Source organism: Globicephala melas, chromosome 1, assembly GCF_963455315.2.
Source record: "Globicephala melas chromosome 1, mGloMel1.2, whole genome shotgun sequence".
In the NCBI taxonomy this organism is placed as follows: Eukaryota; Metazoa; Chordata; class Mammalia; order Artiodactyla; family Delphinidae; genus Globicephala; species Globicephala melas.
In genome coordinates, this window is record NC_083314.1 from 114,081,223 (window position 1) to 114,107,974 (window position 26,752).

Genomic DNA, 26,752 nt, shown 5'->3' on the forward strand with positions numbered 1-26,752 from the left:
TGTGAGTGGTGAGGGCCTCTTGTTGATACATACTTCCAATGGCTGTTTCTCAGGCTAGGCCTTCTCACTGTTACCTTTTTCATCTATGGACCCCTGAAAATTGCCTGACTTTTCCATTGCCACCATTAGTTAGCTAGAGCCACCTTATCATTAACTTGAAAATATTTTGGGAGTCTACCGATAGAGACAGTCTGAGGGGTGCTTTGTGGGGGTCCTTCTACCCTGTTCATTTGTGCAAGATGCACATCACCATCCCACCCTATGATGGATCATTAGGCAGCATCTTGGGAGAGCCAAAGTTTATACTATTAGCTGTTTCTGACTAAGGTTTTTCTTCTTTTCCAACCCACGATGGAAAAGAATGCATTCTCATAGCCACTCTTCTTCTTGAGGCAATCAACAAACCTTTTCAATTTTTCTGAAGTTTCCTTTTTTTTTCTTATAGCAACCAGTCGAAATAGAGATAAAAGACTCCTTATTCTTTATCCCTTTACACTCTAATAGGGATGATAAGGTCTTACATAATGTTGGCCTTTGGCTCCACAAAAATTGAAAGAAAGCTAAGCTTCATTTAGGGGAAATAACAAAAGTCGGTAGCTTTCCTGGAATTTCCATCATACGAGCCAGTAGGACCTCTGGGACAGAGAGGTAAGGAGATGGAAGAACAGTCTGAGGAACTGAAGACATGTTCATGAGATCAGCATTCACAGCAGTGATGTGGACAGAAACTGCAGAACTGGATTATACTCTTCTCTATTTTTTCTCTAGGTCACTCCTACTTACTAGATTAACTAGGGTAAAAAAGTGGAGATTAGAGATAAAGGACCCCTCAGTAAGTGACCAGGTTCCAAAAGTTTCCACCATGTACCAGTACCCTCCAGGAAGATTTTGTTGATTTAGTTTCCCTACAATTATCCCTTCTTTATTCTAAAGTCTAGAGTTCAGAGGCAGATTAGTATATTCCAAAATTTGCCTTAGTCCAAGGCACTATTCCTATGACAGAGACATGCTAGGAAGTTCCAGGGTTCTCCAGGGAGCACTAGATGCTAGAACATCTTGTATTTGCTAAAACCTTCAGAAGGCATAATAGAGCTAACTTGAAGTATGATCCATGGCCCAGCAGCAGTGGCATCATCTGGAAGCTCGACAGAAATGCAGAATCTCGGGGTCCATACCCAGGCCAACCGAGAGATCCCCAGGTGATCCGTAAACACATTAAAGTCTGAGAAACACTGCTGAAGATGTGCGTTACATCCCCCACCCATATTAATTTCCACTGATCAGTCAGAGGCCTTGTTTCAGGCCAAAAATTTATTGTTGGTTTATAATATTATTGTTAAAAACAATATTATTTTTTAAATGATTACATTGCTTGAAGGGAAGACAGACTGGTGGAACTACTGCAGAAAGCTAATATATTTGTTTTATTTTTCTAACTTAGTTGTTGCACAGACATGAAATGAAATTTAACAGACCCCTTATCTGACTGGTAGGCAACAGATAAATCCAGGGACCTATAATTATACCTTGTCAGAACAAAATAGCTTTATTTTTCTTTCATGCAACTATCAACAAAAGTGATTCCCAAAGTTTAGTACCAGGTCCAGCAGCATCACATCACCTGGGAACTTGTTAGAAGTGCAAATGCCTGGGCTAGCCAAGACCCTCTGAGTCAGGCTCTGAGGATGGAACTCAGAAATCTGTATTTTAATAAGCCCTCTAGGTGATGCTGGTGCATGCCCAAACTGGAGACCCACTGGTCTTGATCCACAATTATCTTCTGATACATATAAGCCGACCATTTAAGGTTTTTTTTTTTTTTTTCTCTAGTGTCTAAGGTAAGCGTCCTTAACTGGGAACCAAATCAGCCTCTTCCCATGTCTTCGTTTGGAAAATCTAGGTGCCTACACTAGGTGATACCAAAAGAATGATCACATCAAAATGTTCTCATGGATATACTTAAAAAAAAAAAAAAAAAAAGCCCCCAGAACAAAAAAAAAACCCCTCTAGAAATGATGATAGAGCTTGTATTGATACAATCGTCACCTTTAGGTAAATAAAAGAGATTGGGCTTCCCTGGTGGCGCAGTGGTTGAGAGTCCGCCTGCCGATCAGGGGACACAGGTTTGTGCCCCGGTCCGGGAAGATCCCACATGCAGCGGAGCGGCTGCACCCGTGAGCCATGGCCACTGAGCCTGCACATCCGGGGCCTGTTGCTCCGCAACGGGAGAGGCCACAACAGTGAGAGGCCTGTGTACCGCAAAAAAATAAAATAAAATAAAAAAATAAAAGATTAATGACTGCCTACAAAACCATATTTAACTTTTTCCAAAGTTAGTTAAGAATCTGATACTATGGTGTGCCCAGGTGGCCCTTGGACACTCAATTCATTTTTATTACTGCTCACATTAATATTTTGACTGATTAGCCTCATTGTCCAGAAACGACTGATTTTTTAAATAGCAGCAGCAAGACGTTAGACACTCCTGCTAAATGCAATGTGATATATGGATTGAATCCTGAAACAGAAAAAGACATTAGTGGAAAATGAATGAAATTAGAATAAATTCCAAAGTTTAATCAATAGTAATATACCAATGTTGGTTCTAAGTTTTGAAAAATGTACTATGGCAATGCAAAATATTAACATTAGGGGGAACTGGGTAAGGGTATATAGGAACCCTGTATTATTTTTGCAACATCTCTGTAAATCTAAAATTATTCCAAAACAAAAAGTTTCTTAAAAAAATCTCTCCCTGACCCTTGACTTAACAAAACTGTTGCAGTATTACCAGGTAAAACAAATTAAAGAACTGCTCTGCACCAACCCAGGCTGCCCATTTGTAAGTCGACCAACATTGTTTAATTTGTTTTCTTGGGATGCCAGCAAAGCTACTAGCAGTCACAAAACACATTTACTAAATGTATAGGACAGGCAGTTAAAGCAGGAAAGGTGCTTCCTTTATTCTCCATTTCTTGAACTTTTGTGTATACAGTTTCCACTTGAATACTTTGTACTTGGTGATGTGTTGTGTTAATAATAATCCTTAAATCATTTCATGATGACTGTTCCCATCTACCGCCACCCTCTCCAGAGCACTTAATGCAGTGTGCTGCAGGAAGTCGGCATTCAGAGCTCAGATTTCTCTGACTAACTGACTGACTCAATGTGCTACCTGTAATTATATTTTAAAATTTAATCAAGGCAGTTCTAGGAACTCAAGGGGATAAAGTCAAAATCAACTATTCAAGTTAGGTTTGTATTAATTGTCTAGAGTGAATAGACTTCATCAAAACTTGTCAAAATGCAGAATTCATCAGTGGAAACCAGAATATCAGAAATTTAAATCATCCCTATGAAATACAGTTAAGACTGAAGGTGAATAGTTCATGGTGAAGTTAACATTTCTAAAATAAATTTGAGCTGAATAGAAAGTTACCAGTCTTACTTCTTCGTGCTTTTAAAAAATTGTATTTTAAAGTAATCAAGGACACAAATATTATTTTGCTCTGGTTGTTGATATGAGTTGAGAAATTCTGAAAAAGGCTTGTAATAGAAGGAACCATTTATCTCTCCAGTCTTCCTCAGTAGTATCTATGTAAAATAAAGCCAAAGCTACTTAAAAATACCAAGAATTATGATACAGCTAACCTTAGATATTCTCAAAGTGTTTCTGATATATCATCTCGGTCCTCCTAAAATTCCTATAAGTAGATGCAAGTCAGGAATTTCACCATTTTTCCAGTGGGAAAACGGAAATTCAAAGAGATTTAAAACAGCATCCAAATTAAACTACAAATTGTAGTTCTTAGGCCATTGCTGTTTTAACTTACAATGTGTCATGTCCTTAGGTCCATATTACTTAGAGTAAATGATTAAGTGAACACAACCTCATATAGCTGCATATAACTCATTTTCTTTTCTTGACTCTGCAGTGAATGTTCAGGAGCAAAGCACTTGATGAAGTAAGCTGTGGATCCTTTAAAGAGGCAGATGCATGAAGTTGGAAGCAGTGAATGTGAGAGCAGTATTTGTTTTTCATTTAATTATTTCAACCCATGTTTTCTATTGTGGAGATGATAAAGCTTCATACAATTTTGGCAAAATGAATTTAAGCAAAAATGTATATATTTGATGTATTGTTTCCTATATCTATGACTAACTAGGGAGATTTACCTCAGGGGTTCCCAGTTGTAGTAAGTGGGAAAGAATTATCTTTATGATTTCCTGACGTGAGGTAATAAATTGAAAATTATTTGGTTGACACAATTACAAAACTGTTGGTCAGAAGCCAGGAGAATTATTGATTTCTCTTCCAGGTTTCTTTCTCAGTAACAAAATAGTTTTCAAATACCTGAATAAGATTTTACATTCACACCATTCATGGGGAGATTTAATATTTGAGCAGGTAAATGGAGGTTTACTATCTGAATGGTGCCTTCTAGCCTTATACAAAATGAAGATGAACCTAATATACTTTACATAGCTGATAAAAGGTATTTTCTATTTAATATTTTATCTCAAATGAACATAAACATTTCGGCAATTGTTTTGAAACTAACATTTAACAAAGTGGTCAGGTTTTGATGTTCTAGATAAGAAAATACGGTGTGTTAACTTTTCCAGAGGAACATTATATTGTCATATCAAACACTTAAATAGGAGTCATGGCATTGATCAATAGGCATCTTTATTAAAAATATGTCTCCCTAAACTTGGAATTGTGTTTAATGAACATAGCACATTTAGTCCACATAAACTATTAAGTAAGGTACTTCCAGAGCTCATTTATTCATTCATTCTATATAAATATTTCTCAGCCCTCACAACCAAGCATGGGCCATGTGAGGAAGCCAGAGAAGCAAAACACAATAAAAGGCCCCTCTCTGCCAGTAACTTAAAATTTAATGAAAAATCAAAACATACAAACATGAAGTCTTATATCTTAATCCAGGTGTTAAATAGCACTGGAAAAGAACAGTACTGTAAGGATTAGAAGATTATATCTCCAGATACAATCTTAAAAATTAAATGAGGGGAAAGACCTGTGTTTTGGAAACAATGTATTATAATGGTTAGGAACATAGGTTTCTAAAAAAATTTTTTTGGACAACATTATTACCTAAAATCATTCTACTGTGCTTATATCTCTGAGACTTATTTACTACTCATTGTAAGTTTGTACCCTTGAACACCATCTCTCTTAACAGCACCTCATCCCCCCATGCCCTGGTAACCACCATTTTACTCTCTGTTTTTAATAGGTGTAACTTTTTTAGATTCCACAAACAAGTGGTACCGTACAGTACTTGTCTTTCTTTCTGACTTATCTCCCTTAGCATAATGTGCTCAAGGTCTATCCATGTTGTCATAAATGGGAGGATATCCTCCTTTCTCCTGGCTGAAAAATATTCCATTGTGTATATGTACCACATTTTTTTAACATCTTTATTGGAGTACAATTGCTTTACAATGGTGTGTTAGTTTCTGCTTTATAACAAAGTGAATCAGCTATACATATACATATATCCCCATATCTCTTCCCTCTTGCATCTCCCTCCCTCCCACCCTCCATATCCCACCCCTCTAGGTGGTCACAAAGCACTGAGCTGATCTCCCTGTGCTATGCGGCTGCTTCCCACTAGTTATCTATTTTACGTTTGGCAGTGTATATATGTACATGCTACTCTCTCACTTTCTCCCAGCTTACTCTTCCCCCTTCCCATATTCTCAAGTTCATTCTCTAGTATGTCTGTGTCTTTATTCCCGTCTTGCCCCTAGGTTCTTCATGACCATTTTTTCTTTTTTAGATTCCATATATATGTGTTAGCATACGGTATTTGTTTTTCTCTTTCTGACTTACTTCACTCTGTATGACAGACCCTAGGTCCATCCACCTCACTACACATAACTCAATTTCGTTTCTTTTTATGGCTGAGTAATATTCCATTGTATATATGTACCACATCTTCTTTATCCATTCACCTGTAGATGGACACTTAAGTTGCTTCCATGTCCTGGCTATTATAAATACAGCTGCAATGAACATTGTGGTACATGACTCTTTTTGAATTATGGTTTTCTCAGGGTTTATGCCCAGTAGTGGGATTGCTGGGTTGTATGGTAGTTCTATTTTTAGTTTTTTAACGAATCTCCATACTCTTCTCCATAGTGGCTGTATCAATTTACATTCCCACCAACAGTGCAAGAGGGTTCCCTTTTCTCCACACCCTCTCCAGCACTTATTGTTTATAGATTTTTTGATGATGGCCATTCTGACTGGTGTGAGATGATATCTCATTGTAGTTTTGATTTGCATTTCTCTAATGATTCATGATGTTGAGCATTCTTTCATGTGTTTGTTGGCAATCTGTATATCTTCTTTGGAAAAATGTCTATTTATTCCTCTGCCCATTTTGGATTGGGTTGTTTGTTTTTCTGATATTGAGCTGCATGAGATGCTTATAAATTTTGGAGATTAATCTTTTGTCAGTTGTTTCATTTACAAATATTTTCTCCCATTCTGAGGGTCGTCTTTTCATCTTGTTTGTGGTTTCCTTTGCTGTGCAAAAGCTTTTAAGTTTCATTACATCCCATTTGTTTATTTTTGTTTTTATTTCCATTTCTCTAGGAGGTGGGTCAAAAAGGATCTTGCTGTGATGTATGTCATAGAATGCTCTGCCTATGTTTACCTCTAAAAGTTTGATAGTGTCTGGCCTTACGTTTAGGTCTTTAATCCCATTTGAGTTTATTTTTGTGTATGGTGTTAGGGAGTGTTCTAATTTCATTCTTTAACATGTAGCTGTCCAGTTTTCCCAGCACCACTTATTGAAGAGGCTGTCTTTTGTCCACTGTATATTCTTGCCTCCTTTATCAAAGATAAGGTGACCATATGTGCGTGGGTTTATCTCTGCGCTTTCTATCCTGTTCCATTGATCTATATTTCTGATTTTGTGCCAGTACAATACTGTCTTGATTACCGTAGCTTTGTAGTATAGTCTGAAGTTAGGGAACCTGATTCCTCCGGCTCCATTTTTTCTTTCTCAAGATTGCTTTGGCTATTCAGGGTCATTTGTGTTTCCATACAAATTGTGAAATTTTTTGTTCTAGTTCTGTGAAAAATGCCAGTGGTAGTTTGATAGGGATTGCATTGAATCTGTAGATTGCTTTGGGTAGTAGAGTCATTTTCCCAATGTCAATTCTTCCAAACCAAGAACATGGTATATCTCTGCATCTATTTGTATCATTTCTTTCATCAGTGTCTCATAATTTTCTGCATACAGGTATTTTGTCTCCTTAGGTAGGTTTATTCCTAGGTATTTTATTCTTTTTGTTGCAATGGTAAATGGTAGTGTTTCCTTAATTTCACTTTCAGATTTTTCATCATTGGTGTGTAGGAATGCAAGAGATTTCTGTGCATTAATTTTGTATCCTGCTACTTTACCAAATTCATTGATTAGCTCTACTAGTTTTCTAGTAGCATCGTTAGGGTTCTCTATGTATAGTATCATGTCATCTGCAAACAGTGACAGCTTTACTTCTTCTTTTCCGATTTGGATTCCTTTTATTTCTTTTTCTTCTCTGATTGCTGTAGCTAAAACTTCCAGAACTATGTTGAATAATAGTGGTGAGAGTGGACAACCTTGTCTTGTTCCTGGTCTTAGTGGAAATTGTTTCAGTTTTTCACCACTGAGGACAATCATAGCTGTGGGTTTGTCATATATGGCCTTTATTATGTTGAGGTAAGTTCCCTCTATGCCTACTTTCTGGAGGGTTTTTATCATAAATAGGTGTTGAATTTTGTCAAAAGCTTTCTCTGCATCTGTTGAGATGATCATATGGTGTATCTCCTTCAATTTGTTAATATGGTGTATCACGTTGATTGATTTGTGTATATTGAAGAATCCTTGCAATCCTGGAATAAACCCCACTTGATCATGGTGCATGATTCTTTTAATGTGCTGTTGGATTCTGTTTGCTAGTATTTTGTTGAGGATTTTTGCATCTATGTTCATCAGTGATGTAGTCCTGTAGCTTTCTTTCTTTGTGACATTTTTGTCTGTTTGGTAGCCAGGGTGATGGTGGCCTTATAGAATGAGTTTGGGAGTGTTCCTCCCTCTGCTATATTTTGGAAGAGTTTGAGAAGGGTAGGTGTTAGCTCTTCTCTAAATGTTTGATAGAAGTCGCCTGTGAAGCCATCTGGTCCTGGGCTTTTGTTTGTTGGAAGATTTTTTTTTTTTTTTTTTGCGGTACGCAGGCCTCTCACTGTTCTGGGCTCTCCCGTTGCGGAGCACAGGCTCCAGACACGCAGGCTCAGTGGCCATGGCTCAGGGGCCCAGCCGCTCCGCAGCATGTGGGATCCTCCTGGACCAGGGCATGAACCCGTGTCCCCTGCATCGGCAGGCAGACTCTCAACCACTGCACCACCAGGGAAGCCCTGTTGGAAGATTTTAATCACAGTTTCAATTTCAGTGCTTGTGATTGGTCTGTTCATATTTTCTATTTCTTCCTGGTTCAGTTTCAGAAGGTTGTGCATTTCTAAGAATTTGTCCATCTCTTCCAGGTTGTCCATTTTATTGGCATAGAGTTGCTTGTAGTAATCTCTCATGATCCTTTGTATTTCTGCAGCGTCAGTTGTTACTTCTCGTTTTTCAGTTCTAAATCTATTGATTTGAGTCTTCTCCCTTTTTTCTTGATGAGCCTGGCTAATGGTTTATCAATTTTGTTTATCTTCTCAAAGAACCAGCTTTTAGTTTACTGATCTTTGCTATCATTTCCTTCATTTCTTTTTCATTTATTTCTTATCTGATCTTTATGATTTCTTTCCTTCTGCTAACTTTGGGCATTTTTTATTCTTCTTTCTCTAATTGCTTTAGCTGTAAGGTTAGGTTGTTTATTTGAGATGTTTCTTGTTTCTTAAGGTAGAATTGTATTGCTATAAACTTCCATCTTAGAACTGCTTTTGCTGCATCCCATAGGTTTTGAGTCATCGTATTTTCATTATCATTTGTTCCTAGGTATTTTTTCATTTCCTCTTTGAATTTTTCAGTGATCTCTTGGTTATTAAGTATTGTATTGTTTAGCATCCATGTGTTTGTATTTTTTACAGATTTTTTCCTGTAATTGATATCTAGTCTCATAGCGTTGTGGCCAGAAAAGATACTTGATAACGATTTCAATTTTCTTAAATTTTCCAAGGCTTGATTTGTGACCCAAGATATGATCTATCCCGGAGAATGTTCCATGAGCACTTGAGAAGAAAGTGTATTCTGTAGTTTTTGGATGGAATGTCCTATAAATATCAATTAAGTCCATCCTGTTTAATGTATCATTTAAAGCTTGTGTTTCCTTATTATTTTCATCTTGGATGATCTGTCCGTTGGTGAAAGTGGGGTGTTAAAGTCCCCTACTATGATTGTGTTACTGTTGATTTCCCCTTTTATGGCTGTTAGTATTTGCCTTACGCAGTAGGTGCTCCTATGTTGGGTGCATAAATATTTACCATTGTTATATCTTCTTCTTGGATTGATCCCTTGATCATTATGTAGTGTCCTTCTTTGTCCCTTTGTAACATTCTTTATTTTAAAGTCTATTTTGTCTGATATGAGAATTGCTACCCCAGCTTTCTTTTGATTTCCGTTTGCACGGAATATCTTTTTCCATCCCCTCACTTTCAGTCTGTATGTGTCCCTACGTCTGAAATGAGTCTCTTGTAGATAGCATATATATGGGTCTTGTTTTTGTATCCATTCAGCCAGTCTATGTCTTTTGTTTGGAGCCTTTAATGCATTTACATTTAAGGTAATTATCGATATGTATGTTCCTATTCCCATTTTCTTGTTTTGGGTTTGTTATCAGAGGTCTTTTCCTTCTCTTGTGTTTCCTGCCTAGAGAAGTGCCTTTAGAATTTGTTGTAAAGGTGGTTTGGTGGTGCTGAAGTCTCTTAGAGTTTGCTTGTCTGTAAAGGTTTTAATTTCTCTGTCAAATCTGAATGAGATCCTTGCTGGGTAGAGTAATCTTGGTTGTAGGTTTTTCCCTTTCATCACTTTAAATATGTCCTGCCACTCCCTTCTGGCTTGCAGAGTTTCTGCTGAAAGGTCAGTTGTTAACCTTATGGGGATTCCCTTGTATGTTATGTGTTGTTTTTCCCTTGCTGCTTTTAATATTTTTTCTTTGTATTTAATTTTTGATAGTTTGTTTAATATGTGTCTTGGCGTGTTTCTCCTTGGATTTATCCTGTATGGGACTCTCTTTGCTTCCTGGACTTGATTAACTGTTTCCTTTCCCATATTAGGGAAGTTTTCAAATATAATCTCTTCAAATATTTTCTCAGTCCCTTGTTTTTTTTCTCTTCTTCTTCTGGGACCCCTATAATTCGAATGTTGGTCCGTGTAATGTTGTCCCAGAGGTCTCCAAGACTGTCCTCAATTCTTTTCATTGTTTTTTCTTTATTCTGCTCTGCAGTAGTTATTTCCACTATTTTATCTTCCAGGTCACTTATCCATTTTTCTGCCTGAGTTATTCTGCTATTGATCCCTTCTAGAGAATTTGTAATTTCATTTATTGTGTTGTTCATCATTGTTTGTTTGCTCTTTAGTTCTTTTAGGTCCTTGTTAAACATTACTTGTATGTCCTCCATTCTATTTCCAAGATTTTGGATCATCTTTACTATCATTATTTTGAATTCTTTTTCAGGTAGACTGCCTATTTCCTCTTCATTTGTTAGGTCTGGTGGGTTTTTACCTTGCTCCTTTATCTGCTGTGTGTTTCTCTGTCTTCTCATTTTACTTAACTTACTGTGTTTGGGGTTTCCTTTTTGCAGGCTGCCGGTTCGTAGTTCCCATTGTTTGTGGTGTCTCTCCCCAGTGGCTAAGGTTCATTCAGTGGCTTGCGTAGGCTTCCTGGTGGAGGGGACTTGTGCCTGTGTTCTGGTGGATGAGGCTGCATCTTGTCTTTCTGGTGGGCAGGTCCACGTCTGGTGGTGTGTTTTGGGGTGTCTGTGACCTTATTATGCTTTTAGGCAGCCTCTCTGCTAATGGGTGGGGTTGTGTTCCTGTCTTGCCAGTTGTTTGGTATAGGGTGTAGCTTGCTGGTCACTGAGTGGAGCTGGGTCTTGGCATTGAGATGGATATCTTTGGGAGATTTTTGCTGTTTGATATTATGTGGAGCTGGGAGGTCTCTGTTGGACCAATTTCCTGAACTTGGCTCTCCCACCTCAGAGGCACTGCCCTGATGCCTGGCCAGAGCACCAAGAGCCTGTCATCCACACAGCTCAGAATAAAAGGGAGAGAAAAATAAAGAAAGAAAGAGATACAAGAAAATAAAATTAAATTAAATAATTTAAAATAAATAATAATTATTAAAAAAAATTTTTAAGTAATAAAAAAAGAGAAGGGAAGAGAGCAACCAAACCAAAAAACAAATCCACCAATGATAACAAGTGCTAGAAACTATACTAAAGAAAAAGAAAAAGAGAAAAACGGACAGATCGAACCCTAGGACAAATGGCAAAAGCAAAGCTATACAGACAAAATCACACACAGGAACATACACATACACAATCACAAAAAAAGAAAAAGGGGAAAAAATATATATCGTTGCTCTCAAAGTCCACCTCCTCAATTTGGGATGATTTGTTCTGTATTCATGTATTCCACAGATGCAGGGTACATCAAGTTGATTGTGGAGATTTAATCCGCTGCTGCTGAGGCTGCTGGGAGAGATTTCCCTTTCTCTTCCTTGTTCGCACAGCTCCTGGCGTTCAGCTTTGGATTTGGCCCCGCCTCTGCATGTAGGTCGCCTGAGGGTGTCTGTTCTTTGCTCAGACAGGACAGGGTTAAAGGAGCAGCTGATTCAGGGGCTCTGGCTCACTCAGGCCTGGGGGAGGGAGGGGTACGGAATGCGGGGCGAGCCTGCGGCGTCAGAGGCCGGTGTGACGGTGCAGCAGCCTGAGGCGCGCCGTGCGTTCTCCCGGGGAAGTTGTCCCTGGATCCTGGGACCCTGGCAGTGCCGGGCTGCACAGGCTCCCGGGAGGGGAGGTGTGGAGAGTGACCTGTGCTTGCACACAGGCTTCTTGGTGGCTGCAGCAGCAGCCTTAGTGTCTCAAGCCCGTCTCTGGCGTCCACGCTTTTAGCCGCGGCTCGTGCCCGTCTCTGGAGCTCCTTTAAGTGGCGCTCTTAATCACCCCTCCTCGCGCACCGCAAAACAAAGGGGCAAGAAAAAGTCTCTTGCCTCTTCGGCAGCTCCAGACTTTCTCCCGGACTCCCTCCCGGCTAGCTGTGGCGCACTAGCCCCCTTCAGGCTGTGTTCACGCAGCCAACCCCAGTCCTCTCCCTGGAATCCTACCGAAGCCGAAGCCGGAGCCTCAGCTCCTAGCCCCCGCCTGCCCCGGCGGGTGAGCAGACAAGCCCCTCGGGTTAGTGAGTGCCGGTCGGCACCAATCCTCTGTGCGGGAATCTCTCCGCTTTGCCCTCCGCACCCCTGTGGCTGCGCTCTCCTCCATGGCTCCAAAGCTTCCCCCCTCCACCATCCGCAGTCTCCGCCTGCGAAGGGGCTTCCTAGTGTGTGGACAACTTTTCTCCTTCACAGCTCCCTCCCACTGGTGCAGGTCTCATCCCTATTCTTTTGTCGCTGTTTTTGCTTCGCAGGCTCAGTGGCCACGGCTCACGGGCCCAGCCGCTCCACGGCATGTGGGATCCTCCCGGACCGGGGCACGAACCTGTGTCCCCTGAATCGGCAGGAGGACTCTCAACCACTGCGCCACCAGGGAAGCCCCTGTTTTTTCTTTTTCTTTTGCCCTACCCAGGTACGTGGGGAGTTTCTTGCCTTTTGGGAGGTGTGAGGTGTTCTGCCAGTGTTCAGTAGGTGTTCTGTAGGAGTTGTTCCACATGTAGTTGTGTTTCTGATATATTTGTTGGGTGGAAGGTGATCTCCAAGCCTTGCTGTTCTGCCATCTTGAACCTCCTCCTGCATCTTTTTTTTATCCATTCATCTATTGGTGGGCATTTGGATTGTTTCCATATCTTGACTATTGAGGAACATAGGTCTTAGAATCAGCCATATCTGGGTTCCAGTCCCATCTTAATGCACATTTGCTGTGTGGTTTTGGGCAAGTCCCTTAACTTCTCTAAGCCTCTGTTTCCTTCTCTTTTTTTAAAAAAGTGGATAATAAAAGCACCTAGCCCGTGGTATTGTTGTGATGATTAGATAAGATTGATAAAGAAACTTTAGCACAATCTGTTTGGCACTCAGCGTGCTCTCACTAAGTACCTCATATTACTACTAGTAGTCTATTATTGTAATCAGAGAAGATTTCCCAGAGAGGACAAGAGCTAAGGTGAACTTGCTCAATGTGTGTGTTGAGGGTAAACCGTATCTCATTTGTTGCTGTTACTGAGGATAAAATATGTTCAGTGATGCCTAGTTGGAGATGTACTCAATGACATTGGTAAATGCATGGAAATTCATTCATTCATTCACTCGTTCATTCATTTATTCATCAAATATTTCTTGTGTGCCTTCTCATTGCTAGCTACTGTGCTAAGTGTCAGGAGTACAAAGGTAAATAAAACTACTCAGGCTCTTTTTTCATTGAACAAATACATAAATATATGTAATTATTATAATAAGTGTTATGAAGATGTATACTGTGCTCTGAGAGTGTGTAACAAGGGAATACTTGCCTAGCTTAAGGAATAGTTTCTTGAGGAAGTGACGTATGAATGGAACTCTAGACGAGTGGGAAGTGGGAAAGGAGGGGTGGGGAAGGGTGTTTTGGCCAGAGGAACAGCATATGTGAAGGCTGATCTTGGTGTGCCTGAGGCCTGGACAGACCAGAGTGGGTGGAGTACAGAGCAGGGAGGCGGGGCAGGTGAGACTGGAATCAGGACTTTGTGGGCAGTGTTAAGGAGTTAGATCTTTATCCCAGGTGTGTTAATGATAAGCCACTAAAGAGTTTAACCAGGAGTGTTATGTGACCAGATCTGTGTTTTACGAGAGCACTGTGGCTGCTGTGTGGAGAGGGCCAAGAGTGCTGGAAGCAGAGAGGAGTCTCTATGATCGATTGTGTACCAGGTGGTTGAAGGGACTTAATTCAGTGGGATATAAACATGAAAAGATTCTACTTTTGTTGCTAACCACTGTCTTCACATGTGCTGATCCCATTTCCTTTCAAATTCCTTAATGACATCTCTAGCAGATTATCATAGTTTGCAGATCATTTACTGTTATTAAAAAGTCCTGTCTGGCCTAGTCCAATCTTATACCCAATTTAAACCTTTCTCCACCCACCCCCACTCAGTCCAGTTATAACCCAAGGACTGAAAGATGTCTCTGGAAGTTGGGTTGCCATGTGGTCTGTTTTCTTACCTTTTTCTCTGTTCCGTGGCCTATGGGGCCTGAGTGTAGAGCTGGGGAAAGGTTACAAATGTCTCCCACTTAATTGGAGCTGCTGATGATATACTCTGTTTGGTAGGCATCAAATGCTGCCTCTGTCTGATGAGGCATTCTTCACAGGGTCATGCAAGGTCCTCTGCATAGTTCTCTGATGTGCGAGGGGCCACCTCTTTTGACACCCTACTTTAGCAATGTACACCACAGCCTCTTGGTGTTGTGGCACCCTCACTTGGGCTCTGGCCCTCTTGGACACCTACCAGCAATTCCCTTCAAGTGTGGCTTTCTTCTTCAGTGTCTTCTGGGAAATGCAACCACTGTGCCACTCGAACTGATGTCACTTTCCTTTATTCTCAAGTTCTGTTTTTCTGCTGCTCAGGGTGGTGCTGAGAGCAAATTAACAAGTCCACTGCCTAAGTAGATGTCCAACCCAGCAAGGAGATGCTTGTATTTCCTTCTTCCACACGTTTCTTGTCTTTACAAGAAATTTGATTGGTTTTATTACCTCAGCATATGTGGAGGGAAAGAGACACATCATTTATCCCCAGGGACTCTCTTTATGTTACTCTAGTGTGTGTGTGTGTATAAAATGCAAAGGGAGGGTGGGGGAGACTGATGCTTGCATTTGCAAAGCTAGTTCTGCTGCTTCTCATTAACCCACTCTTTAGATGATAGAGGTTCCTTGGAGCCTGTTGTTGTTAGCTTTAGAGCTTTGGTGGCAATTCTGAGAACACAGGGAGAGAACAATTTACCAGCCTGAAATATTGGATATGGGAAGTGAGAGGGAAAAGAGTCAAGGATGATTCCCCATTTCTGACGTAGAAAATGGATGGATGGCAAGACAGGGAAAGGTTAAAGCAAAAAAAAAGACCAAGTAGTCAGGGTAGAGGAAAGGCCCTGAGTTTGATTTTGCACATTTCAAGTGTGAGGTGCCTTTTGAACATCTAACTGGAGTTTTCAAGTAGGCAGTTAGACATATGGCCTGGACCTCAGAAGTCTGAGCTGGAGGTATAAATTTGGGAGTCATTTGTGTAAACATAATAACTGAAAGCATTCATATGCATGTAAACAAGTAGGGAGGTTATAGCATAAGAAGAATGGTAGGTCTAAGATTGATTTTGAGGAACACCAACAGTAAAGGATGAATAGAGGAGGACAAAAAAAAAAAAAAAGAAAGTTTAGCAAAAGAGACTGAGAAATAATAGTAGAAGAAAAACAAGGAGTACGCGACTGTAGATTGGTTCAAGATAGTGGAGTAGAAAGACGTGCTCTCACTCCCTCCTGCAAGAACACCAGAATCACAACTAACTGCTGAACAGTCATCGATAGGAAGACACTGGAACTCACCAAAAAAGATACCCCACATCCAAAGACAAAGGAGAAGCCACAATGAGAAGGTAAGAGGGGCACAATCACAATAAAATCAAATCCCATAACTGTTGGGTGGGTTACTCACAAACTGGAGAACACTTATACCACAGAAGTTCACCCACTGGAGTGAAGGTTCTGAGCCACATGTCAGGCTTCCCAACCTGGGGGTCAGGCAACGGGAGGAGGAATTCCAAGAGAATCAGACTTTGAAGGCTAGCAGGATTTGATTGCAGGATATTGACAGGACTGGGGGAAACAGAGACTCTACTCTTGGAGGGCACACACAAAGTAGTGTGCACATCGGGACCCAGGGGAAGGAGCGGTGACCCCATAGGAGACTGAACCAGACTTACCTGCTAGTGTTGGAAGGTCTCCGGCAGATGCAGGGGGTGGCTCTCGCTCACCATGAGGACAAGGACACTGGCAGCAGAAGTTTTGGGAAGTACTCCTGGCGTAAGCCCTCCCAGAGTCAGCCATTAGCCCCACCAAAGAAGCCAGGTAGGCTCCAATGTTGGGTCGCCTCAGGCCAAACAACCAACAGGGAGGGAACGCAGCCCCACCCATCAGCAGTCAAGTGGATTAAAGTTTTACTGAGCTCTGCCCACCAGAGCAACAGCCAGCTCTACCCAGCACCAGTCCCTCCCATCAGGAAACTTGCACAAGCCTCGTAGATAGCCTCATCCACCAGAGGGCAGACAGCAGAAGCAAGAAGAATTACAGTCCAGCAGCCTGTGGAACAAAAACCACATTCACGGAAAGATAGACAAGATGAAAAGGTAGAGGGCTATGTACCAGATGAAGGAACAAGATAAAACTCCAGAAAAACAACTAAATAAAGTGGAGAGAGGCAACCTTCCAGAAAAAGAATTCAGAATAATGATAGTGAAGATGATCAGGACCTCGGAAAAAGAATGGAGGCAAGAAATGAAGATGCAAGAAATGTTCAACAAAGACCTAGAAGAATTAAAGAACAAACAAACAGAGATGAACAATACAATAACTGAAATGAAAAATACACTAGAAGGAATCAATAGCAGAATAACTGAGGCAGAAGAACGGGTAAGTGACTGGGAGACAGAATGGTGGAATTCACTGTCATGGAACAGAATAAAGAAAAAAGAATGAAAAGAAATGAAGACAGCCTAAGAGATCTCTGGGACAACAATAAATGCAAAAATATTCGCATTATAGGGGTCCCAGAAGGAGAAGAGAGAGCAAGGACCCGAGAAAATATTTGAAGAGATTATAGTCAAAAACTTCCCTAACATGAGAAAGGAAATAGCCACCCAAGTCCAGGAAGCGCAGAGAATCCCATACAGGATAAACCCAAGGAGAAACACGCCAAGACACATAGTAATGAAAATAGCCAAAATTAAAGACAAAGAAAAAATATTGAAAGCAGCAAGGGAAAATCGGCAAATAACATACAAGGGAACTCCCATAAAGTTAACAGCTGATTTCTCAGCAGAATCTCTACAAGCCAAAAGGGAGTGGCATGATATACTTAAACTGATGAAAGGGAAGAACCTACAACCAAGATTACTCTACTAGAGCTAATCAATGAATTTGGTAAATTTGCAGCATACAAAATTAAGGCACAGAAATCTCTTGCATTCCTATACACTAATGATGAAACATCTGAAAGAGAAATTAAGGAAACACTCCCATTTACCATTGCAACAAAACAAATAAAATACCTAGGAATACACCTACCTAAGGAGACAAAAGACCTGTAGCAGAAAACTATAAGACACTGATGAAAGAAATTAAAGATGATACAAACAGATGGAGAGATATACCATGTTCTTGGGTTGGAAGAATCAATATTGTGAAAATGACTATACTACCCAAAGCAATCTACAGATTCAGTGCAATCCCTGTCAAGTTACTAATGGCATTTTTTACACAACTGGAACAAAAAATTTGTATGGAGACACAAAAGACCCCAAATATCCAAAGCAGTCTTTAGGGAAAAAAGCAGAGTTGGAGGAATCAGACTCCCTGACTTCAGACTATACTACAAAGCTACAGTCATCAAGACAATATGGTACTGGCACAAAAACAGAAATATAGATCAATGGAACATAGAAAGCCCAGAGATAAACCCACACACCTATGGTCAACTAGTCTATGACAAAGGAGGCAAGGATTTACAATGGAGAAAAGACAGTCTCTTCAGTAAATGCTGTTGGGCAAACTGGACACCTACATGTAAAAGAATGAAATTAGAACACTCCCTAACACCATACACAAAAATAAACTCAAAATGGATTAGAGATCTAAATGTAAGACTGGACACTATAAAAATCTTAGAGGAAAACATAGGAAGAACACTCTTTGACATAAATCACAGCAAGATCTTTTTTGATCCACCTCCTAGAGTAATGGAAATAAAAACAAAATAAGCAAATGGTACCTAATGAAACTTAAAAGCTTTTGCACAGCAAAGGAAACCATAAACAAAACGAAAAAACAAACCTCAGAATGGGAAAAAAAATTTGCAGATGAATCAATGGACAAAGGATTGATCTCCAAAATATATAAACAGCTCATGCAGTGCAATATTAAAAAAACAAACAACCTAATCCAAAAAAGGCAGAAGACCTAAATAGACATTTCTCCAAAGAAGACATACAGATGACCAAGAAGTACATGAAAAGCTTCTCAACATTACTAATTATTAGAGAAATGCAAATCAAAACTTCAATGAGGTATCACCTCACATTGTTAGAATGGGCATCATCAGAAAATCTACAAACAACAAATGCTGGAGAGGGTGTGGAGAAAAGGGAACCCTCTTGCACTGTTGGTGGGAATGTAAACTGACACAGCCACTATGGAGGTTCTTTAAAAACTAAAAATAGAACTGCCAAACAACCCAGCAATCCCAGTACTGGGTATATACCCATAGAAAACCGTAATTCAAAAAGACACATGCACCCCAATGTTCATTGCAGCACTATTTACAATAGCCAGGTCATGGAAGCAACCTAAATGCCCATCGACAGATGAATGGATAAAGAAGATGTGGTACATATATACAATGGAGTGTTACTCAGCCATAAGAAGGAACGATATTGGGTCATTTGTAGAGACGTGGATGGATCTAGAGACTGTCATACAGAGTGAAGTAAGTCAGAAAGAAAAAAACAAATATTGTATATTAACGCATATATGTGGAACCTAGAAAAATGGTACAGATGAACCGGTTTGCAGGGTAGAAATAGAGAGACAGATGTAGAGAACAAACATATGGGCACAAAGTGGGGAAAGTGGCAATGGGGGTGGTGGTGGTGTGATGAATTGGGAGGTTGGGATTGACATGTATACTGATGTGTATAAAATGGATGTGTATGTGTATAAAATGGATGACTAATAAGAACCTGCTGTATAAAAAATAAATAAAATTAAAACTTCCAAAAAAAAAAACCAAACAAGGATTATGTGGTGGAATAGAATCCAAGAGAAGAGAGTGTTTCATAGAGGAGAGAGTCATCAACCTGTTGAATGCTCCTGAGAGATCAGTTACACTGAGGACTAAAATGTCCATTGGATTTAACAACCTAGAGAACATTGGTGACCTTAGTGACTGTCATTTCAGGGGAGTGAAAATGGAAGTTAGGTCATAGAAGTTTAAAAAGGAGTGTGTAGTGACAAAAGGAAGAGAGAGTAGACAAATCTTTTATCAGTCTGTGGGGGGCAGGACAGTGATAGGGTGGTATAGAGTAGAGGAGGTGGGATTGAGGGAGGATTTTTTAGAGGTAAAGAGACTGAGTGTATTTGAAAGCTGATGGAAAAGATCGAGTACACAGGGGCGTTAGGAAATGAACATACAAGAGAAAAGGCATTTCAGGTGGGATCCAGAGCACAGGAAGAGCAATGGCCTTAGGAAAAAAGAAAGTAAGAAAGGATTGGTATAATTTTATGGAGATGTGTAGGCTTCAGTTTGGGAAAATTGAGGGAGTTTTTGACCCTTTTGAGTAGTAGAAGTAGGGTCGTAAGGGGAGATTTTAGCTAAACTGAAAACAAGAGTATTCATTATTATTGCTTTATCATCATCTGTAGAAGCCGTTAGGTTCCAAATTCCATTTGACTTAAGACATTTTCCAAGGTAACATATCTCTCTCACCTGCCAAGGCATCCTCACATATTGTTCCAAACATGCTGAAACAGCACAGTTATTTTTCCCTAGTCAGTAATCTGATTTAACTCATTAATACACATCCCATCAAAAGCTAAACCATAAGAGATTAGGGAGGAGGAAAGGTAATATTTTAGGATTTCAGTAGTCTTAAGCCTTGATTATCATTAACATCAATAGGCTTGGACCCTGCACTTTAGGGCCAATGCTTATTTTCATAACTACCAAAACATACAATGTCCTTAGTCAACTTATAATAAGCACAAACTACAGAAATAAGTTTGGATTTCCAAGCATCTTCCCATATAAACAGAGTGACAATTTGGAAACTCCTGAACAAAGTTACAGCGTATTTTATTATATAACTTTTACTGAGTGACCAAAATGCTTAGAAAACCAGGAAAGCCAGTTTTATATGGCTTTCAACTTCATTTCAACTGTTCTTACAGTGAGTGGATAAGTTATTTAAATTTCCTTTAACAAAAGTCAGCTTCAGAGTAAATGAGTTGGGATTCTCTGATACATGACTACAGGTTAGTAAACTTTGTAGCTCTGATCTAGGAAACAAGACTGACTGAAAATATAAATACTGACTCATGAAGTAAGTAGATTCATTTATTAGTTCTAGTTCCCTATGCTAAATTGGGCAAAATTGTTTTTCACAAAGTTCAAGATTTTTTAAACTCCTGCCTTTTTCCCAAACTAAAAGGCAATGCCTTTCCTCTCTCAGCCACTTCAAATTAAATAACCTCATTGGACTCATATTTGGTTATTTCCCAGTCACTAAGCTCTTGCGTGAGAAAGTATGTTCAAGTGTCCCTGGGTGGATTTGGATTTGTGTTTACCCTATTTCCCCCATTCATTTATCAGTTCCTTAAGGGTCATTCTGTGTTGCAGTGGTTTTCAATCGTTTCTTATGTCCTAATGATTACTTCACCAAAGAATCTGAATCCTACTATCATAGAAACAAACTCATGTTTTCATGCACTTTTTATTATACTTCTCATTTACTGTATTATTTTAATGGCCAAAAAAATTGTGGTTATATGTTAGGGTGTACATTTTATTGCAATAAGAATGGTGGCTAATCGCATAGCACGGGGAGATCAGCTCGGTGGTTTGTGACCACCTAGAGGAGTGGGATAGGGAGGGTGAGAGGGAGATGCAAGAGGGAAAAGATATGGGGACATATGTATATGTATAACTGATTCACTTTGTTATAAAACAGAAACTAACACACCATTGTAAAGCAATTATACTCCGATAAAGATGTTAAAAAAAAAGAGAATGGTAACTAACATTTATTTAGCACTTTTTACGTGCTAAGCAGTGTTCTAAGTACTTTACATCTGTGACCTATTTATCCTCTCAACTATTCAATGTGTCGGGTACTATTATGGACCTCACTTGTATAGATTAGGTGTCTGAGGCACAGAGAAGTTAAAATATTCTTGCCCAGAGTCACCTGACCAGGACCAGGATCCACACCCAGGCAATCTGGCTCCTGTACCCACATTCTTAGGGACAATGCTATAAAATGATCCACCATATAAAACCAATGTTTCACTAGTAATTAAAAATATATAAATAATTTGAACTCTGAACTTTACCACTACAGAAATGAAATGAAGACAAATAAAATTTGCAGAAGTAGGGGCTTCCCTGGTGGCGCAGTGGTTGGGAGTCCGCCTGCCAATGCAGGAGACACGGGTTCGTGCCCCGGTCCGGGAAGGTCCCACGTGCCGCGGAGCGGCTGGGCCCGTGAGCCATGGCCGCTGAGCCTGTGGGTCCGTAACCTGTGCTCCGCAACGGGAGAGGCCACAACAGTGAGAGGCACGCGTACCGCAAAAAAAAAAACAACTTTCTTAAAATTTGCAGAAGTAATATCAGAAAGTAAAGTAGGCAGAAAATGGTGCATTGTGCTTGCAAGTGGATATGGGGATTAAGGAAGAGTGAATATTCAGAGATTCTAGTGAAAACCTGTGTCCTACCTAGAACATTTTTCCTTCCCCACTGGTAGTCTGCATACCCCTAATGGAGAATTAATGTGGTAGTAAACATTCTGTGTGACTCCCTACTACACCTCCCGTATATGACTACAAACAGAGTGGGCCCTGGGTGAATTTTGGTGTCTGATTGGGAAGTTCATTAGTTCATTCAATGACCATTTATTCAGAATCTACCCCCGCCAAAAGCTCATGTATCTTTAGGAGAGTCAAACATACAAACAAATAATTACAACAGTAAAATAAAGTTATCTGGGGATACCAAGATGAAGAAGAGAAGTGGTGGGGAAAGGATGATAGGGAGACGAAGGTATCCCTAAAGAGAAAGTTTTCAAATTGGGTGAATGGGCTCTGCAGACAGACAAGGGATAGAGAAGGCCTTTCCAAACACAGGGAGTGGCACGTGTAAAGACTCGTGGATATGAATAAGATAATGTATTCAAGGAACTGCAAGTTCCTTGCAGTGTTATGGGAACGTATGGTGCTCTGAAGGAAAGGAATTGAAGGTGGAGGGATAAGCAAGGACTAGAGAAATATAAAGGAATTTAGAGCTTTATTGGAGAGAATGAAGAATCAATGAATAGTTGTAAGCAGGGGAGTGACACGATGAAGTTAGTACTCAGACAAATTGAACTTCAACTTCTTCCAGCTGATTGTCACACATGAACAATGTCTTAAAAAGTAATCATGTATATGAGATTTATATATATATATATATAAAGTGGCCATCCGTAGTTGGCAAATATTGTTTATACCTGCCCAGCATCCATTCTTTCTTTCTGTCATTTTCTGTAATAGCATTTGATTCTCCTTTCAGCGGTTAACCCTTCCAATGCCTACCACTGCCTGCAATTATCAGACAAGTTATTCTACCTTCCTTAGCTGAAAGTTGAGCAAGGGATCTGAGTAAGTTTCCTCCAACTCCTCCAGGAATTTAAATTTTCTGAGGAGTGACTCAAGGATGGGAAAAGATTGTAGCTGTTGTACTTGGTGTCAGCACCCTGAAGGAAGCCCATACTTCCTGTTAGGTCATCAAAATCACTGCAATCTTCCTCTTTCTGAAGCTAGATCTTCCCAGATTGCTTTTGGTTCCTTAAACTTCCCTATAACCTTCCAGTAAATTCCACTTTTGAGATAATACATTCTTTTCTTGCTCAAACCAGGTGCAGTTGGCTTCCAAGCTAAAAACCTTAGTTTATACATCACCTGCAGAGATGATCTGCTTTACCTTTACCTGCTGACATTAGCTGGAAATTTTGTACTTAGGTTGTTGTGCTCTTCCCAGCCTAGACACAGCAGGCAGCCCTTTTCTCTCTGGGTCTCGCTGCTGCATTAGTGTGCTGGCAGGACGTGGGCTCAAGTTTGCTTTGCTCTCAGTACCTGCAGACCTCCCTCTCTCTCTCTTCTCCCCTCAGCCACCAACCTAGAACAGAGGGAATCTCTGTCTATGACAGTCTTCCTCCCTTTTTATTTCTGGCCAAGACACGTTTTCTGTGTTTAGCACAGAAACATTCATCCCCTTCACAAAGCCATTGTGCTCTCTTAAGATCCTGAAAGAATAATGAAAAAGATTTGCAGACCTCTTCTGCTTTCCATCTTGTCCCAAAGCTACTAGGAGGCAATAAATGCATCATTTTCTACGTGCCTGAATTGGGAAGCAGGTTGAAGGTAAAAGAAAAATGAAAAGACACAAAGGAGGAAAAGAAAAGAAAGGAAGAAAAGAAAAGAAATTAACAGTTTGAAATATTCCAGTAGTTTCACAATAAAAATAATGATACCTTTCAAGATAGCTTCATTATTCTTTATTGTTTTTTCTGTTTGTGTATTTTGCTTCATTTTATATTTTACTCATGGATGGAGATTGTAGATTTATTACTAGGTGTATCGGGTTGTTTTCCTGGGTACATAGTGACTGTTTTTAGTCACTGTACTGCCAGCAATGATTATGTCTGTGTCACAAGATGAACAATATTCATGCATTTTGCAAATCATCAGAAAGAGCTCTGGGAAGCCACACTTCCTGTCAGAATGTATGGGGCCCAGCCTGTCCATCTTAAATATTGGCTTTTGGCAAGGTGTTGTTCTTAGTCATATCCTTCATGCACACCTTCTGGCATTCAAAGCTTCCTGTATGCTTTTCTGTAATATCAAATCCAGATGGTGGAACGTACGGAGGTGCAACAAATGACTGTGAGTGTTGTAACATTTTTCATGACTGGTCTTTATAATGGTGGACTTTCTTTCCTAAGTCTCTATCTCTGCCACATTCTGTGATATTTTTTACCAGGTTATATAGACATTCTTATAGAAGCAAGGCTCAAGGGCGCTAAATGGTTCAGCCTCTAATCCTGGTCACACTCTCAGTCTCTCTTCTCATATCATTCCTTTCTTAGCCACAGAAACTTGGAGCTTTGCAATATGTAGAAGATGGAGACAAAGTAGAAGGAAAAGGCACCAAAAGGAAAAAAAGACAATAAAGAAAGCTGGAGAGAAGAAAGGAAACTTGAAAGAGAAGAAGAAGAGAACCAATACTCAAAATATTTTGAAAGTTTTAAAAAGCAAAAGATTAGAGTTCGTCAACAAAAAATTTTACCAGTGTCACTTATGCCTCCTCTCCTCCTTTTACATCTGCCCTCCTTCCCCATCTTTCTCCCCCCCCCCAAGCCTTTCTGATACAGTACATTTTAGTGGACACAGAACCTTTCACAAAAGTAGTGATGGTTTTGTACATGTCCTTTAAATATATATATTAGATCTATTGCTCATCAGTACTTGGGATCCTCTAATTAAACAAGAACTGCTTCTAGCTGCTATATCATTACTGGTAGTGAAGTTATCCTTCTTGCGAGGGACTGCCTGAGAGGATGACCCAAGGAGGGAGTCAGGATTTGAACCCACCTCTTACTACTCTCCTCAGGATGGAGGTAGCTTGTACTCTGGACCTCATAAAGTCATTTTCTAGTCTTGTTCATATTTATATTTTGTTTTATTAGGATTTTTTTTACATGCATCTCCTTGGTATTATTTGAAAACTTTTGTTTGGCTTTAGCTCTTTTCTTGGATATGAATGTGGCCAATAGTAATATAAATGGTATTTTGTTCAAGAGTGATGGCAAAGAAAGCCTAGTTCATTCCTTTTGCTATAGGTTTGCCTTCTAAGGAGAGGCTACCATGAGATGAAGGTAGCATTATTTATGCTAGCACATGTTATGTGCTTTGGTGTTCCTTAGTTCTTTTTTTATATATATATTTTATCTTAGGTTTATATAGCTCACAGCCCATCTTTATACTGTAATTCATCTAATTCTCACAGGTTATCCCCAATACTATTTATCATTCATTTATTCAACAAACATCTATCAAATTGGGCACTTTGAAAATAAAGTGGGAGAGATTTCAACCAGAATATAAGCTCCATGACTGCAGGGTATTAGTCTGTTTCGTTCACTGCTATATCCCTAGCACCCAAAACAGTGCCTGGCACATTGGAGGCACTCATAAATATTTGTTGGTGAATGAATAAATGAATATTAGTGTGATTTCTTTTGAAAAATTCATTTTAGGGTAAGAGATATACTAAGTATATTGGATCTGGGATTGTGAACAGCATAAAGACCATCATTAAGAAAAGGACCCCTTGGAAGACTTGAAGCACCCAAGTGCCAGAGGAGGAATATTCCTGTATGTTCAGAGTGGGCAGCTATTTGATGTTCCAGATTGTTTTTACCTCAAAGGAGATATGTAGTTAATTTCATCTTCACTCTTGTTTAGAAAATAAAAAGGCTCTCATCTATAAAAACAATGAATTAGTTTTATTAGTCTTTTCTGTGTTCATTTAGTGCCTATCTCTAAGGAATTCCAGGGTGTCCACCAGATGGTTGTATTAAGCCTCACAGCTCAGCACAGAGGTTGTGAGCAGAGCTAGCCCTTGGGGCAGGCAGCATGTACTTCTGCAGACAGCTCCTTAGCCAGTGCCAGCTGACTCTCACTAGAGTTTCCATTTTTGAATTTTCTATTTACTGTTCCTCTATTTCTGTATGCTTCTTAGGGTCAGCAGTAAAGAAAGAGGGAATTGAAGATGGGGCCCTGGTGGAGGACTTGGCTGGCACCCTCTGTCACCCACTTTCTTTCCTGTCTGCCTAGCTCAGAACATCTTTTTTTTCTCCGTTGGCTTTTCCAGCAGCAAAGTCAAAGTGGGAACCAACTGCAGATTTGGCTGTGGGCACTCCCAGGTAGAGAGATACCATCTCTTTCCTTTTGTAGTCACAGGAGCTGAGACTTCAGTGCAACTTTTCCGAGGTTATGCAATGCCTGCAGCGGTGAGACCAGGAGTTCTGTCTGAGGCCTTTGTCATTTTACTCCACCAAAAAACCTTGCATAACACAGTCTAATACTTTTATGTCTCAGTCGAAGTGTTAAGAGATTTCATCTTATAAGAACTTTAAGTCCTACACATAAATCTCTCTCTGGTCAGTGAGGCTTTGTGTTTTTTGTTTGTTTTTTTCCCAGTAACTTACTCTGATTTCATCCAAGGCAAATATTTCTAAACCAGCCGGTTAGAAAAGACACGGTGGTGTAGTGGGAAAAGCACAAGATTGCGAATCAGGATCTCATTTCTAGAGTGGACTTTGTTGCTGACCAGCTGAATCAAGACCTGTGTCTCATTTTTTTGGTTTATAAACCGAGGGAGTTGCATGAAATGAACAGTAGCAGTACTTTGAGCTTTAATGTTCTATTTAGGCTCGAGACCTCTGGTCCCTCCTTTCTACCTTTTTTGAATAATGGAATATAAAGCATTGGAAAGAACTGTAGCATCAGTTCAGTAAAAGTTAAGTCTGAGCTA

General features: G+C 39.9%; 1 protein-coding gene across 1 annotated transcript in view; it reads left to right on the forward strand.

Moving 5' to 3' along the window:
• Positions 1–26,752, forward strand: part of LOC115858383 (uricase) — a 133,390-nt gene that overhangs the window by 6,492 nt on the left and 100,146 nt on the right. Inside the window, exons 2-4 of the mRNA XM_060303443.1 lie at positions 3,936–4,018; positions 11,660–11,791; positions 12,648–12,805. The gene's annotated coding sequence lies outside the window, so the exon portion shown is untranslated. The remainder of the gene's footprint in view (positions 1–3,935; positions 4,019–11,659; positions 11,792–12,647; positions 12,806–26,752) is intronic.